Source organism: Alligator mississippiensis, chromosome 1, assembly GCF_030867095.1.
Source record: "Alligator mississippiensis isolate rAllMis1 chromosome 1, rAllMis1, whole genome shotgun sequence".
Taxonomy (NCBI): Eukaryota; Metazoa; Chordata; order Crocodylia; family Alligatoridae; genus Alligator; species Alligator mississippiensis.
In genome coordinates, this window is record NC_081824.1 from 32,901,531 (window position 1) to 32,917,739 (window position 16,209).

General features: G+C 46.6%; 1 long non-coding RNA gene across 1 annotated transcript in view; it reads left to right on the plus strand.

Annotated features, from left to right (window-relative positions):
* Window positions 1-1,431: 1,431 nt before the first annotated feature.
* Window positions 1,432-16,209, plus strand: part of LOC132251154 (uncharacterized) — a 105,168-nt gene continuing 90,390 nt past the window's right edge. The window contains exon 1 of the long non-coding RNA XR_009463021.1: window positions 1,432-1,728. This is a non-coding gene — a long non-coding RNA (uncharacterized LOC132251154). The remainder of the gene's footprint in view (window positions 1,729-16,209) is intronic.

Consider the following 16,209-nt stretch of genomic DNA (forward strand, 5'->3'; position numbering starts at 1 on the left):
AGTGCGGTTAACTTTACCGATCACTTTGTCATATAGACAACTCATGTTCATCTTGGTGTCAACAATGACTCCAAGATCCCGTTCCACTGCTGTGCTACTGAGAAGGTCCCTCCCTAGACTGTAAATGTGTTGGTGATTCCTTCTCGCTAGGTGCAGCACTTCGCACTTGTCTTTGTTGAACTGGATCCTATTCTGTTCTGCCCACTTTCCCAACCTGTCCAGATCCACCTGGATTCATTCCCTTCCCTCTAGTGTGTTACCTTTACCCCAGAATTTGGTATCATCTGCGAATTTGGACAGAGTGCTTTTCACACTCTTATCCAAGTCACTGATGACATTGAACAGCACAAGCCCAAGGGCCAAGCCTTGTGGGACTCCACTGCCTACATCTTTCCAGGTCAATACCAACCCATCCACCACCACTCTCAGGGTGTGATCCCTAAGCTAATTTGACACTCACCTGACCAGGTACTCATCTACATCACAGTCACTCAGTTTATTTATGAGAATAGGATGAGATACCATATTGAAGACCTTTTTAAAATCCAAGTAAATGACATCTACCTTGACTCCTGCATCTAAGCATTTTGTGACCTGGTCATAAAAAGAAACAAGGTTAGTCAGGCAGGATCTACCTGCTATGAACCTGTGCTGGTTGCCCTTCACATTATTTTTCCTTCTGGACTCCCACAAATATGATCCTTATGGGATCACATCATTTTTTCAAAGGTTTTTCCAAGGATAGAGGTGAGACTAACCAGTCTAAAGTTACCTGGATCTTCCTTCCTCCCATTCTTGAAAATAGGGACCACATTGGCCCTTTTTCAGTCCTCTGGGACCTGACCCAAGCACCATGAGTGCTGAAACATCCATGCCAATGACTGCTATGACACTGGCCAATTCCTTGAGCAAACTTGGATGAAGATCATCCAGACCTGCTGACTTAAATTTTTCCAGTCCTTTCAAGTGCCTCTTCACCAAGTTGGTGTTAACAGTTTTTGGGCTGGTGTCCCTTTTGTGCCTGTCTATGATCCAATTTGGAGATTTGTCTTGATCCGTCTTCAGAAATAATGAGAAGCAAAAAACTCACTGAAGAGCTCAGTCTTGTCCCTACTACCTGTCACTAATTGCCCTACTTTGCCCTGTAGGGGTCCAATGCTACCCTGCACCTTCTTTTTACTCCCTGTATACCTGAATGTCCCAGGGACGCCGGGGTTAGAAGGGTACCCCAGGGCCGGACCAGGGGGGAAGTAACCACTTACTTACCCCACGCAGAGGCCGGGACAAGCAGGGACACGCGTGCGACGAGACCGCCAGCGCGGTTTGTAAGCTGCGCTTATATACAGCTGGGGCCGGGCAATGCCGGCGGAAGACACCACCCGGCAGAGATAAAAGGCAGCCCCGGAAGCGGGGCCGGAAGAGAGGCAGGGGTAGCCCACAGGGAACCCCGAGAGTGGGACCCATGCCAGCAGAACACATGCATCCGGCCCGACGGGGCCAGCCGAGGCAGCGGCGTTAACTGCAGCTGCCGGGAGAGCGGCGCTGATAGCAGCACCGGCAGCAGCAGAGAGAGCTGCCACGTTAAAGGAGCCGGGGGAGAGAGCTGCGGCTATAGCAGTGAAGAGTGCGCTCTTAAAGGAGCCGCGGATAAAAAGGAAGAGAACGTCGGCAGCACGACAGGAGGAGGAACTGGTTACTGTCATAGCAGGAGTGCGGGTGGCGGAACCGGTGAGGTAACTGAGCGCGGACCCTGCGAGAAAAGTGACAGACAGGCCGGCGGGGAGCCGGCAGTGGACTCGGCGAGGGAGTGAACGCCAGGAACAAGACTCCCAGAGAGAGGGAGCCACAAGCCCAGGGAGTAGGCACCCGGAGAAGTCGGTGGCCTTAAGCCTCCTGACGGGCCGGTAGCCAGGGGGAGCTCATCGGTCGGGGCTTAGGCACCCGGGTCATGGCCTGGGCTAGGCATGATATAGGAGCTGGAGTTTTAGTTTTAGTATTCGCTTCCTTTTTGGGGCTAGCTCGTGGCTGTAGTGTTGCGGAGGCCCCGGGACCATACGGGCTAGGGGCGGCCAAGAAACCAGGAGGGGTGAGACCCCTAGGCAGATTCCAGCCTGGGTAGTTTGGATCCCCGAAATAAGGACCACCGGGAGATTCAGGACCGGAAACGTGGCGGGGCCGCCTGAGGAAGGCCACTAGAAGACCAGCAGCAGCAGGTGGCAATTGGCTGGGGTGTAGGGGAGGTTGGAGCCCCGTGAGTGCCCGCCGAAGGTGCAACGACCCCGGGAGGCAGCATTAACGGAGACCCCCCACCACTGAGGTTACATTCAAAGTTGTGGCAGGCGAGGTTAGGGGGCCTCCCGTCACCACCCGAGGCACCTCCCGGGGCCCTCTCGTGAGCTCGTGGCCAGTGAGAACGGCCACTCGGGCTAGAGCAGCCCGGGAGCGCCTGGTTGAGCAGAGGCGGGCACACTGAAAAATGACTTTTTGTTGTCTTTAATTTTTGTTGTCAGCCTAAGTTCCATTTCTGCTTTGGCCTTTCTAACAGCTTCCCTGTAAATGTGGGCCAAGTAGGTACACTCTGCCTTGGTAGCTACCCGCTGCTTCCACAGCCTATATGCCTCTGTTTTGGGCCTTAAGCTTTCCTGGATTTCCCTGTTCAGCCAAGAGGGTTTCTTGACCCCTTTGCCCCCTCTCCTGTGCAATGGATTTGTCTCCTGCGCCCAAAGGATTGCTTCCTTTAGGTCCACTTTTCTTGGACTCCCATCTCACCAATGCTTCTGTTCTTCAGTGCCTCACTAACTAACCTCCTGAGCACAGTGAAGTTAGCCTTTCTGAAGTCTAGCACTTCTGCCCTATTTATTTATTTATTTTATTTAAAAATCTAGTTAGTGGAATTTCCTTTGTTTCGTAATGTGACAGAAATGATGTCTACAGAACTGGAACAGACTTACAGTCAATGGCTTTTGTGATTTTTGAATGCTTCAGCTTTGCTTTGGCTTTTACTCACCCCAAAAAGCCATTTATAGTGAGCTGTGCATCTCTATCTGGAATATTATCCCTTCATTATCCTACATTAGAGGAAGCTGTTTTATCTTGAAACATACATTTTTAATTAAAAATTTTACTTAAGCTCAGCAGGCTTATCTAAGCAGCATTGTGTACAAGCCAGTTTTTTCAAATTGTAGAAGGCATCTTCTAAAGCAGGTATGATACAGAGAGGAGCATGGATTTAATCAGTTAATCATTATGGTTACACTGTTTATAATCACATTATTTGCTTTTAATGTCAAAGGGGTTGATATTTGCAATGGAATCTCATTTTACTGGGCATTAACTATTTAATGAATCTGCCATTATGCACTTGACAAGTCTTGTGAATACATAGTAAATATAATAGTAGGCCCTTTCTTTCCCCCTCTACCCCATGGTAACAGATTTAATATAGAACAGGGACTTATTGGCTAGAGGGTCGCACCCAAAGAGTCGTGGTAGATGGGTCGGTCTCAACCTGGAAGGGTGTGGGCAGTGGGGTCCCGCAGGGCTCGGTCCTTGGACCGATACTCTTTAATGTCTTCATCAGCGACTTGGACGAGGGAGTCAAATGTACTCTGTCCAAGTTTGCAGATGACACAAAGCTATGGGGAGAAGTGGACACGCCAGAGGGCAGGGAACAGCTGCAGGCAGACCTGGATAGGTTGGACAAGTGGGCAGAAAACAACAGGATGCAGTTCAACAAGGAGAAATGCAAAGTGCTGCACCTAGGGAGGAAAAATGTCCAGCACACCTACAGCCTAGGGAATGACCTGCTGGGTGGCACAGAGGTGGAAAGGGATCTTGGAGTCCTAGTGGACTCCAAGATGAACATGAGCCGGCAGTGTGACGAAGCCATCAGAAAAGCCAATGGCACTTTATCGTGCATCAGCAGATGCATGACGAATAGGTCCAAGGAGGTGATACTTCCCCTCTATAGGGCGCTGGTCAGACCGCAGTTGGAGTACTGCGTGCAATTCTGGGCGCCACACTTCAAGAAGGATGCGGATAACCTGGAGAGGGTCCAGAGAAAGGCAACTCGTATGGTCAAGGGCCTGCAGACCAAGCCCTACGAGGAGAGACTAGAGAAACTGGACCTTTTCAGCCTCCGCAAGAGAAGGTTGAGAGGCGACCTTGTGGCTGCCTATAAGTTCATCACGGGGGCACAGAAGGGAATTGGTGAGGATTTATTCACCAAGGCGCCCCCGGGGGTTACAAGAAACAATGGCCACAAGCTAGCAGAGAGCAGATTTAGACTGGACATTAGGAAGAACTTCTTCACAGTTCGAGTGGCCAAGGTCTGGAACGGGCTCCCAAGGGAGGTGGTGCTCTCCCCTACCCTGGGGGTCTTCAAGAGGAGGTTAGATGAGTATCTAGCTGGGGTCATCTAGACCCAGCACTCTTTCCTGCTTATGCAGGGGGTCGGACTCGATGATCTATTGAGGTCCCTTTCGACCCTAACATCTATGAATCTATGAATTATAGTAGTTATAATCAACATCTTCATGCAGTTACCTCAGGGTGAATCTGGACTCATTCCATTTTCATCAGAGTCAGCATATACAGAATTTGTCTCTTAATGAATGAACATTGCAACAAGTCTGTGTTGGCTCAGGCCATTGGGAAATCAAATACCACAGCATGGAAATGGTTAAATTAAATCAGATTATGTGTTCTCTTGTTCATGGTTCAAAGACATTCTTATTTGATATCCAGTCAAGGCTCTACATAAATATTAGTTGGCAGCTCATATTTTGGGATACAGCATGACCCACAATCAAACTGTGGCATTGAGGCCCTGGCACATGTTCAGCTTAAGATGTGATTAACTAGTTAATAATGCCATAAGTAGTATCCTGGTCACACAGTCATTCAATTAATGGCATGATAAAGCAGGGTATAATCCACAAAGTTATTACACAAAAATGTATAATAATTTTGTGGCTAGTTTCCATTGAACCATAAATTGAGTGTGTGGCTGACACTGGAGACTTGAAAGACTTCAGTGCTTCCTGAGGCTGGAAACACCTGTCAGCTGACAGGTGCTCCTAGCCATGAGACCTCCACTTGCTGGTACAAGAGGAGCCCATGTTTGTGATGTGGCACAATTGGGATCTGATCCTTGATCCCATGCTCATGTGCCCTGCCATGCACATGCAGCATGGCAGGAGGCATGATTGTTGGGATTGTGGATAAGATCCCATCACACTTTTAATTGAATGTCTGTCATCAGCCTTATAGAGAGCCTCAGAAGATAGACTAAAGACTGAATTGTTATTGAGTCCTGAACTCTGTTTTGCATCTAAAAGAACACTATTTAAGCATATTAGTGGGGCTATACAGGAAGATGCTCTGTGGAGGCTAATGATTTATTTATTTTCTTTCTGAATCTAAAAATCCCCAGTGTTACTCAATTGTTAATTTAAAAAAAGATATACATTATAGAAGACAGGTGAGAGGAGAAGAAGTGGATATAGTGTATCTGGGCTTCAGCAAGGCTTTTGACAAGGTCCCACATGACCTTCTCATAAACAAATTGGCAAAATGTAAGCTAGATAAAATTACTACAAGGTGGATAGACAACTTGTTCAGTAGCCACAAGCAAAGGGTAATTATTAATGGGTCCATGTCAGAATGGCAGGAAGTTTTGAGTGGAGTCACACAGGGGTCTTTCCTGGGCCCGATTCTGTTCAATATGCTTATTAACAATTTGGATGCTGGCACAGAAAGTTTCTTGAGCTTTGTGGACAGCAGAAAAGTGGGAAGGATTATGAACATGTTGGAGAACGTGAGCACAATACAGAAGGACCTCAACAGATTGAAACGTTGGGCTAGAGGGATGCAGTTCAATGTGGACAAATGCAAGGGGCTACACCTCAGGAAGAATAGTTAAAAACACAAATACAAAATGGAAAACACCTGCCTGGATGGCATCTTTATAGAAAAGGACGTGGAAGTCTTGCTAGACCACAAACTCAGTGAGAGTCTGCAATATGGTGCAGCCACACAAAAGGCGAATGCAGTTTTAGACTGCATCAATAGAATCATTAATCGTAGAACATGGGAGGTGATAGTGTCTTTCTACTTGGCACTGGTTAGGCCTCATGTGGAGTACTGTATATCATAGAATCATAGAAGTAGGGTCGGAAGGGACCTTGTAGATCTTCAAGTCCGACCCCCTGCCTGGGCAGGAGGAAAACTGGGCTCAATTGACCCCAGTCAGGTAGGCATCAAGCCACTTCTTAAAGACACCCAGGGTAGGAGCCAGCACTACTTCCCTTGGAAGTTGGTTCCAGATCCTAGCCGCCCTAACTGTGATGTAGTTCACAGTATATGGTTCTGGGCTCCACATTTTGAAAAAGACATGAAGAAATCAGAGAGGGTCTAACACAAAGATGATCAAGGGCTTTGAAAGCAAGTCATACAAGGAGAGGCTGAAGGAGCTAGGCATGTTCAGCTTGTGAAAAAAGTGCTTAAGAGGGGACATAATAGCAGTCTTCAAATACTTGAAGGACTGCCATAAAGAAGAGGGAAATCACCTTTTTTCTCTTGCTGCAATGAGGATGAATGGCTTAAACTTGCAACAAAGACTAGAGTTGTCTCCACAGTCAACTCTACCATTACTGGAGTTGTCTCCACAGTGTCCACCATTACTGGAGGTCCTCAAGAAGAGGTATGACAGCCACTGGTCAGAGATGATCAAGGGGTAGCTATGCCTATTTTCTACCATGGGTATTTTCCATGCTTCTGAGCTTTACTGGTTGCTGCCACTGTCCACCCTCTTTTATCTGTTATATGTGTCAGTGTGTTTTTAAGCCTTCCCAGATGCATTGGGGGCTGGCTACAGCAAAGGCTGGGGACTTTTACTGAGGTTTGCCAATGCTCCTGCTAGGATCAAAGCTGGAGGTTCCTGGTTAGAGGGTAAGGGTCCTTCCTCTCTAATCAGGGTCAGCCTGATCACCATATTTGGGTTCAGAAAGGAATTTTACTCGATGGTCAGATTGGTACAGACTGTGAGGGTTTTTGCCTTCTTCTGTAGCAGGGGGTGTGGCACTCTACCCAGGGCCTCTTGAGTCTATACTGAAAACATTTTATAGAAGTAGGACATTGGCTACCATGCATCCCTTGCTTTGCCTTTGACAGGTTAGGTCATTAGGACTCTGTTGTATTAGGGTCGAGGGTAGTCTTATGCAGAGTTTAGATTATGGTTGTATGGGATGGCTTGGAAAGTGATGATCCTGCCTCAGGCAGGGGGTTGGACTAGATGATCTCTGGAGGTCCTTTCCAGCCTTACTTCTCTATGACTTACTTTCCAGCCTTACTTCTCTTTTTACTCTTAAGTAAAATGATCAAAAATGTGTGGGTTAATTATTAATGGATTTGGTTAGCAAGATGGAAATATATCAGGGAAAAATGGAGATCAGAGATACAATAACTAAAAAATAAGTTGGAATAGGAAGGAGAAAAGTATTGTATTTTCCTTGCATACCACATGCCCCTCCTCTCCCTGCCCCCCCCCCCCAATAAAATAAAATAAAGGCATGTTCTTTATTTTTGGAGGGCAGAATGTAGAAAGACGGATATTTCCAGAGTCAGTCCTGACTATGTGAAACAGAGCAAGTTCTCCTGAAAAACATTGTGTCCAGCAAGTGTGACATCCCAGGAAAAAGTCTGGGTGAGGCAGCAGGAACTTCTTGGTGTGGCAATTAGCCCCATAGTAATGTCTAAGCATCTATATGTGCAGCTCTGTTAGGTTTCAGGAAACTAATTAACTCCACTGTAGGTTAGTACTTGTAAATACAAGTATTATCCTGCAGCAGCATTCTTGTCAGCCGGGACTGCTGCTACCCAGCTCAATGTGCTATGGTTCCAGGTGCACATAAAAACACAGCACCCAGGAGCAAGAAATTCTGGTGCAATATGTGCTGGAGTTTATTCATTTGCATGAATGTCATATGTAGACGCGCCCACAAAATACTGGAGGGAGTGGAGGAGAAGTGTGACGAAAACAAATAAGATAGAGATGGGTTAGTGTACTTATAATGTGGTAGCAAAAGAGAAACACAATCAGCTTTGGTCAGGCCATGAGAGGTTGAGCACTTCCTGCTAGGGTTTGGGTACCTAACGTTGACTGAAAATGGAAGAAAACAAAGAAAGAGGTTACAAAAAAGAGATAAGCTGACTAAGGGAGAGTGAGGAAATGGACTTTTAAATCTAAAATATGTTAGAAGTAAGTCAGAATTTTACATTAGACTGAGGGCAAAACAATTCATATGGAGAGCTCAGTTTGCGTCTGTACCACATTGCCCAGTCCTTCTGTTGCTATGGTTTTTTACCACCTGTCTGCTTTCAGATTGTTTACCTCTCTCAGTACTGCGCTGTACTATTTAGATGGTTATCTCAGTATGAAACATTGTGTTACTTCTCTGGCTTCATATCCCCAAACCCAGAATTCTATAAGAAGTGTCTTTTAAACCCTGGTTAATGGCTCATTTTCTTTAATATTCTTTTATAGAAGGATATAAATTGGATCAGGCTTTTAGAGTCAGCGAAAATAATTGGTTATTTCATTATAAACTAAGTCTGTTTTTCAAAAAATTGGAAAATTATGATCTTGTGGGTAACATTTAGCGCACAAAAGACTAAACAATATGTGGAATATAGTTTACATTTGCATCTTTAATTGTTGTTTCCACTGTGAAATGCAAGTACCTTCTATACTACAACAAAAAGTCCACTTTTCACTTATCATCATACTGACCAAAATTGCATTGAGGCAAGATATATAGCTTTCTTAAAATGTTACTGAAATAAGGCTTAATTCCATCAATTTAGTGTGACCCAGGTGGCGGAGCTACCTGCCAGGTGTGGCTAATTATGGATCCTTGGGGTCTCTGCCTTGGAGTCCCAGTTCCTAGAGTGTGGGGGGTCTCCCTACAGAAGGACACCTGAAGCATCAAAACCTTTGATCAGACAACAGTCAGTAACTATATACAATATATTTACATAGGGAGATCAGGAGAGGTAGAAAAGACCATAAAGATCAATATATACACCAACAAAGATACTAATAACTAGGGGTGTGTGAAGCAAGCACTATTTGATTCAGATTTGCCCTGAATCAGGGACAGTGTTTTGGTTAATTGATTAGGATCACTGTCCCTGATCTGATTTGGCTGAATCCGAAGATTCGATGCTGATTTGGACAATCGGCGATTTGGACATAGACAAAGCTTTAAAAGTTTTTTCTACATACCTTGAAGTAGCAGGTGCAGCCCGTGATTGCTGCGATGCTGGGGTGCATGGAGCATCACACAGGAGAGCGGGGGCCCTCCACGTGCTTGGCAGGGAACACAGAAGTGGACTGGAAGTACTTCTGGTCCACTTCTGGGTCTTCCAGGCAGTGCGCTGGGGGTCCCCTCTGCACCTCCCTGGCTTGGTGCTTGGCCGCGGCGGACCCCAGGTGCCCCCCTCCCAGACTCAGGAGGCACCTGTCACCAAGTGGGGAGGAGTATGGGGGGCCCCCAGCATGCTCCTTGGCAGACCCAGAAGTGGACCAGAAGTGCTTCTGATCCACTTCCAGGTCTGCTGCCAAGCCTGCTGGGGATCCCCCCATGCTTCTGTGGGAGACTCCATGCACCCCAGCATTACAACACTCATGAGCCCCTGTTACCTAGAGGAATGTAGAAAAAATATTTAAATCTATGTCTATGTCCAAATCGCCAAATCTTTCCAAATCTCTCTGAATCAATTTGGAGGGTTCTGATTTGATTTGGAGAGATTAAAGGGTCCTCTGATTTGATTCAGATTCAGAGATTCAGCTACTGAATCGGGCTGAATCTCTGCCAAATTGAATCAGGGCCTGAAGTGTCACATAGTCCTACTAATAGCTATTATATACTAATTACTATTATACATATGCTACAGCACTATGAAACCCCAAACAGCTTCATCTTCTGGAGCAGTCTCTGGGGGAAGGAGGGGGTTAGTGAGAACCCCTTACACTTAATCCTCAGGTCGGTTCCTAGATGAGTTTCATCCTATGTTGCTTGTAGTGACATTGCACAACTCCCAGTGATGACTGTCCCACTGGTTGTGGATGCAGGTGACAACCCAGTCTTTTACACACACCCTCCAACACCACGGGAGAGGCAGCAAAGTTCTGACTCACTCACATGTATCAGCCCCTTCAGGGTCTTATACTCTATAGTGTAGCAGTGAGATCCTCCCTGGATCAGTCTCATACCAGTCACTCCTCCTGCAGGGTGGGTGGAGTCAACTTCCTTCAGCCAGAACTCAGCTCCTACCCCTCAGCTGGGGCTCTGGCAAGTACCGTGCAGCTTACTACCAGGCTCCTGCACCCTGGGGAGAGGTTTATGTCCCATTCCATGGCTCAGTGAAAACCCACGGTTTTGCAATCCCCACCTACAATATCTTTCTCCAGCGCTCAGAATCCAATGGGGCACTCTCCCATGCATGGGACAGGTGACTCTCCCCACCTCCCCTTCATGGGCAGGCTGCAAGCACCTGGGGAAGGCTCCTCTGGGACTACAATTCCTTCCCCTGTAACAAACAAAGGATACGCTGACAGACCCGTCCAGACTTGACAGGTGTTGTCTTGCTCTGTCTCCCATCCTACTCTTACTCTATCCTCATCTCACTGATTTCAGGCTCTTCTGGGGCTCATTTGACCACCCGACTGAGTCAGCTTACCCCAGCTTTTTGATACCCAAATGTTTCTCCTCCCCCTGGCTGCAGCACGTGCCTTCTTTTATCCCCTCAGGGAGCCATGCCCCTGGATAACAGCTCATCCAACCAGGATTTCAGAGTGAATTTTCCAATCACCTTGAGCCACATCCATGGATCGTGGCTAGTCCAATCAGAAATCCAGATTGAATGGGTCAATCACACCGAACTTCCTTTGTTGCAACAGGGTGAAACATATGTGCAACCAGACAGAGACCAGACTGTCAGAGAGCCTGATGTAACTCTGTTACATTAGCATCATGTGAAAATTGTTTAGATCACTTTTAAACTCCAAGCAATCATATATGGGGGGGGGGGGCGGGGCGGAGAGGGGTGCATATGTGTGTGTATTTTACCTGTGTATTGGTGCAGATGGACATACTATCTTCAGATAGCATAAATTAATATCCTCTCATGGCTTTCAATGAAGGCACACCATTTACAGCAGCAGGCCCACAGTTTTTAGTTATAAGTACATTTTAATAGAGGTATTTACCTCTATTAACCCTGGAAATCCAATCAAGCTAAGCAGAATTGAGTTGGATTCCCATACAGTAGTACCAACAGAGCTGTTTACAAAGTTCCATGTTATTTCTAGGTAAACCTGGAAAGTAATGGAGTCCTTCATGGTTTCACCTAAGAGAATATATTGTACAAGTGTAACAAAGGGCATTTTTACATGTGCTCTGGGAGGTGTGTAGGGGCACTTTAATTAGTGAGCCATGCTAATAAAAAGTGCCTGAGTGTCATGTGTATCAGCATCCCTGCGCTGAAAAATGGTGGCTCATCAAACAAGCTTTAGTTCAAAGTTCCCCACCACTATGTTTCAGCGTGGGGACACTGATACACGTGGCACTAGAGTCTGCTGGAGTGAGTTAATTTCCAGCTGGATTTCCAGCACACTGGAGCGGGCTCCCTGCACATGTATAGGAGCCCAAAGGGCCTAATGTAACCTGTAGAACCTTTCTCTGTAGTGATAAGGTTAAAGACTGATAAAATCCAGTTTAGACAACAAAACACAGGCAGGGCATCATACTAAGGCAGATATGTAACCTGGGCACATTTGATAAGAAAATCAGTGTTAGGTAATAAATATGAACCCCTAAAATGTCGTATTAACAGTCACTTGCCAGAGTATAACACCAGATGCAGACTTAAACCTAAGCATTGTAACCAGTTTTCAGAAAGGAAATTGATCAGAAGAACAGGAAGGTAAGGCATGGCTAGCTAGGAACAGAGCTTCCTTACAGGTTATGCACTGCTCTGAGATACCAAACCAAAAATGAGTCATTGGCAACCCCTGTATCACTCTACAGGAGTGCTTATGTAGGTGATAGAAAAGGCAGTGAAACAACTGTAACAGGCAGCAGGCAGCAAACCACAACTGATTTCCCTGACTTTTACTTTTTGCATCCTTCACATTAGCTGAGGCTGAGGCAGTCATTGCCCAATAGGTTTGCCAGATTTGGAATGGAAAGGAAACATGCCTGACTGATAGCCATGGGAGAAAACCCATCCTGAGTACTGTTGCTTTCCAGCATGCCTGACATTTCATAGTGAATGAAGGTGGAAAAATACATCTGACACAATAAAAATTGTCACCCTTCCTTGCTAGCTGCCATGCAGGGAAGGAAGCAGCTCAACCTAATAGTGCTTGTGATTTGCCCCCCAGACCATGTCCAGACAAGTACAGCCATGTGGTATGTGGCTCTGCAGACAGACCAGAACTCTCTGCAGCGCCACATACTGCACATTCAGGTGTTTCCTGCACTACTACCTTGCCATGCAGTGGGGTTTTTTTGATCCCTGGAGAAAATCTGCTCAGAAAAAAAGCAGGGCGGCATACACAGGGACAGCATGAGCCACTCAAAAACAGAGCTTAGCCAGCCGGAGCCACACTTCATCTGCCAGCCAGGCTCCACACTTGCAGGAGTAATGGGCAGCTTACCCAGGACCCCAAGTAAGGCTGTGCTGGCCCTAGCCTCTCTTATCCCACCCGGGCTAACCTGCTACATGCCACAGGGCATGTGGCACAGGTGATGCTTTGGGACAACTAGCAGTGGTACAAAGTGTCCTGCTGCTAGTTGTCCCTGGGGAGCTAAATGTCTGGTCATGACCCCAGAAATTTTGAAATCTTTTCCTATTTTGAGCAGAAAGTAATGATGCACAGAGATGTCCAAATTTTAGGATCTAATCCTGCATTATATTATTGAGTGCCTTCTAATTTGGTTTAAGTTAGAGGTTGCTCAGTACCTTTCAGGGCTGGGTCCTTACTAAACTTGCTAGAGCTGAGTTAATGGAAAATATGTGAAGTTTAAATTATTACTTACCACATGGATCTAAGCACTAAAATTCATGGACACTCTATGTGAGTTGAAGCTTCTTCAGAAAGGAGGAAATCTCTTTCAATATTAACACTTTTGAGCCACCAGGTACTATAAGGAGCTTGAATGTGAAAGTCCCTGACTTGTGTTATGCAAGTTACACTAGATGATCACCATGGTTCTCTTCTGGCCTAATTTCTATTATTTTTTTTTGCAATCATTTGCAAATTGCCTTTATATTAAACATATATTAAGTATTTACCTCCTGTGCTGTCCTCAACACTACTACATATAATACAAGAGAAATAGCCTAAACTAATCCTTATATTTTAATAATTTATAATTAGTTAAATTGTTTCACTATCAGAAGATTTTATTTAACAAACTCCAGTTATTTCCAGAAAGATGACTGCAATTTGGAACAGTGCTCAATCTTCCAAATTAATACGAAACCTCCTTTGTTATCTCAAAATAATCAGATCTTGAATCACTGTCTTTTTATAATTATGTACACTGACCTTATCAGGTGTTTCTACTAATCTGAAAATCTAATCCGAAGCAGAACTCTTCTCCTGAAAATAAAGACCTTGATATCCATCATTTGTCTTTGCCTTAGTCTTGTGCAATGACTTAAGTGTAAGGTAATTTGAAAACAATGTAAGAAAAGTGTCAATCATTAATTTAAACAGTTATTTTGCTGTGCAGTCCACTGCTAGAGTTGATTCAATCAAGGATCATCTGAAAAATAGCATTAGATTTTATATAAAATTGATAGACTAAACGATTCCAACTTTTTACCTCCTGATTCTTCCCTGGCATTCCAATCTGAACCTCAATATCAATCTATTTTGTTTCGAAATGATCACCCCAACAGCAAAGGTCAATGGATTCCAGAGATGGTTGCCAGGATTTCAGCACTACATACTCCTGGAGTTTCTTCACTGGTCACATCTAATCGTGGACTCGGCCTTCTTGTACTTTTCCCAGGAACTCCATTCCCAAAATGCCAGTGCTTTTTCCACAATCAGCTAACATCTGGCTTGCTTAGGGCTATTCTAGATGACAGTTTTTCTTGACAGCTCCTGGCAATCTGGGAATGGCTTGGAATGCTTCCTTGAAAAGATAGTAGCTTTGAGTGCTCAGAGCTTCCCTTTTGTATTTCTCTCAGCGTTTCTTTGCGCCTTCAGTTGGAGATTGTCCACCAAGGAGCTCAAAAAATCCTATGAAATTATCTGCCGATTGCCTGGCCTCTTTTCTACTTCCTGCTGTACATTCTTCAGCACTCCTACATTATTCAGCACTCCTATCATTATCCTACATCCTTCCATTTTTGAGTCAGATTTGGGCTTGTCTCATCCCAGTTTACATGGATTTGTTTCAACTATATTGACTGTTGAAACCAGTGCTTGGGGGAGATGTGAGCAACTAGTTGTGACCAGTGTCCATCCTGGCTTGTTCAGAAGATGCGAGCAATTGTTGGTGGGCTTTGTTGATTCCTCCCTCTGCGAGATCAGGGTGCCAGACATTTTTAAGTCTGTGATTGACTCCTACTCAAGAAACCATTGTTTGATGTTGACTCCTCAGCCAGTTTTTGCCCCTTTTCTAACTTCACTCAATCTGTTTCAGGGAAGGTCACTGAATGGGTGATCACCAGGGATCAGGGTTTTCTATTTCCCATGGAAAAACACAGATTTTCCCCTTTAAAGGAGAAAAATGTGGGAAACTGCAGATTTCGCCTTGCAGACTGGTGGCTGTTCAGTTGGCAAGGAGCTGCTCAGGGATGGTTGGGCAGGGGGCAGACAATTAGAGGCAGGTGGTACCACCTGCATGTGTGTGCATGTGCATGCACATGCACACACACACACACGCGCACACACACACACACACACACACACACACACGGCTAGCATACAGTCAGGCAGGGTGGTGGGACCAACCCTGGTTGCTGGATACAGGTAGGTCTCTAAGTCTTTGGGGTTGGGTTGGAGGGTCAGGGCTTGGGGACTGTGCAGGGGGCTGTGTGGAGTGTGTGTGTGTGTGTGTATGTGTGTGTGTGCGGCAGGGATGTGTAGAGGGAGGATGTGTTTGTGGAGGAAGTGAGGATGGGGCGGGTGCTTGTTCAGTGCTGGGGGAAGGTGTCTGGGCACCCAGGCTGTGGCATGGCAGTGGGGGTCAGAGAAATGCTTGGTGCCACCAGCGAGCCCAACTCTGTGCTGTTACCAGTGGGGTCTACATGGAGCTGACTGCCCCTCCTGTGGGGGAAAAGAGTTGGGGGGGTCCTTCAGGGGTGTCAGGGAGCTGCATGGCCAGGCCAGCAGTGCTAGGGACTGGTGCCCGTGCTCTCAGTTACAGAGGTAAAGAGGCCAGGAGGTGCTGCTGTGGGGGAGGCCATGGCCAGGCCTCCTGATGCAGTATGGGAGACCAAGACCAGGGTGTGGAGTGCCACAGGCATCCCCTCCTCCTCTCTGCAGCCCATACCAAGGCTTGACTAGCTCTGCTGCTGACCACACAAGCCATAGCCACCATAGCTACAGCTGCCATGCTGGGAGGGATGGATACCGCCTGCATCCCTTGCCCTCCTTTTACTGTCCACAGCATGGCCCAGGGCAGAGCCACGCTCAACTTCATGATGATGCTGGGAACTGCAGCACTGGTCCTCCCCACTGTGCTTTATCACACCGCAGCCCCAGCCCAAGCCTTACCTGGTGGTGTGAGACAGCGTGTGATTCCCCAGCCACTGCCTGTGCTTCCCCATGAGGTGTGCTTCCTGCAGCTCATGCTGGAGGCTGTCCCTGTCATGTCCCCACAGACCACTGGCAGGAACTGTGGGGCCTGTGGTTTGGGGGTGAGGAACATAGGGGGCAGGGGACTATGGGTCAGCAGTGAGGGCCACTGGCAGGGACAGGGGGTTGTAGGTTGGGAGTAGGGGAAAGTAATGGGGATGGAGGGCTGTGGGTTGGGAGTGAGGGGCACTAGTATGGCTGAGGGGGGCAAGGGACTGTGGGTCCAAAGTGAGGGGCACTGGCAGGGCTAGGGAGTTTGTGGCTTGCGAGTTAGGGGCAACAGTATGAGCAGGAGAAGGGCACTGGCATATCAGGGCTACTCAGCA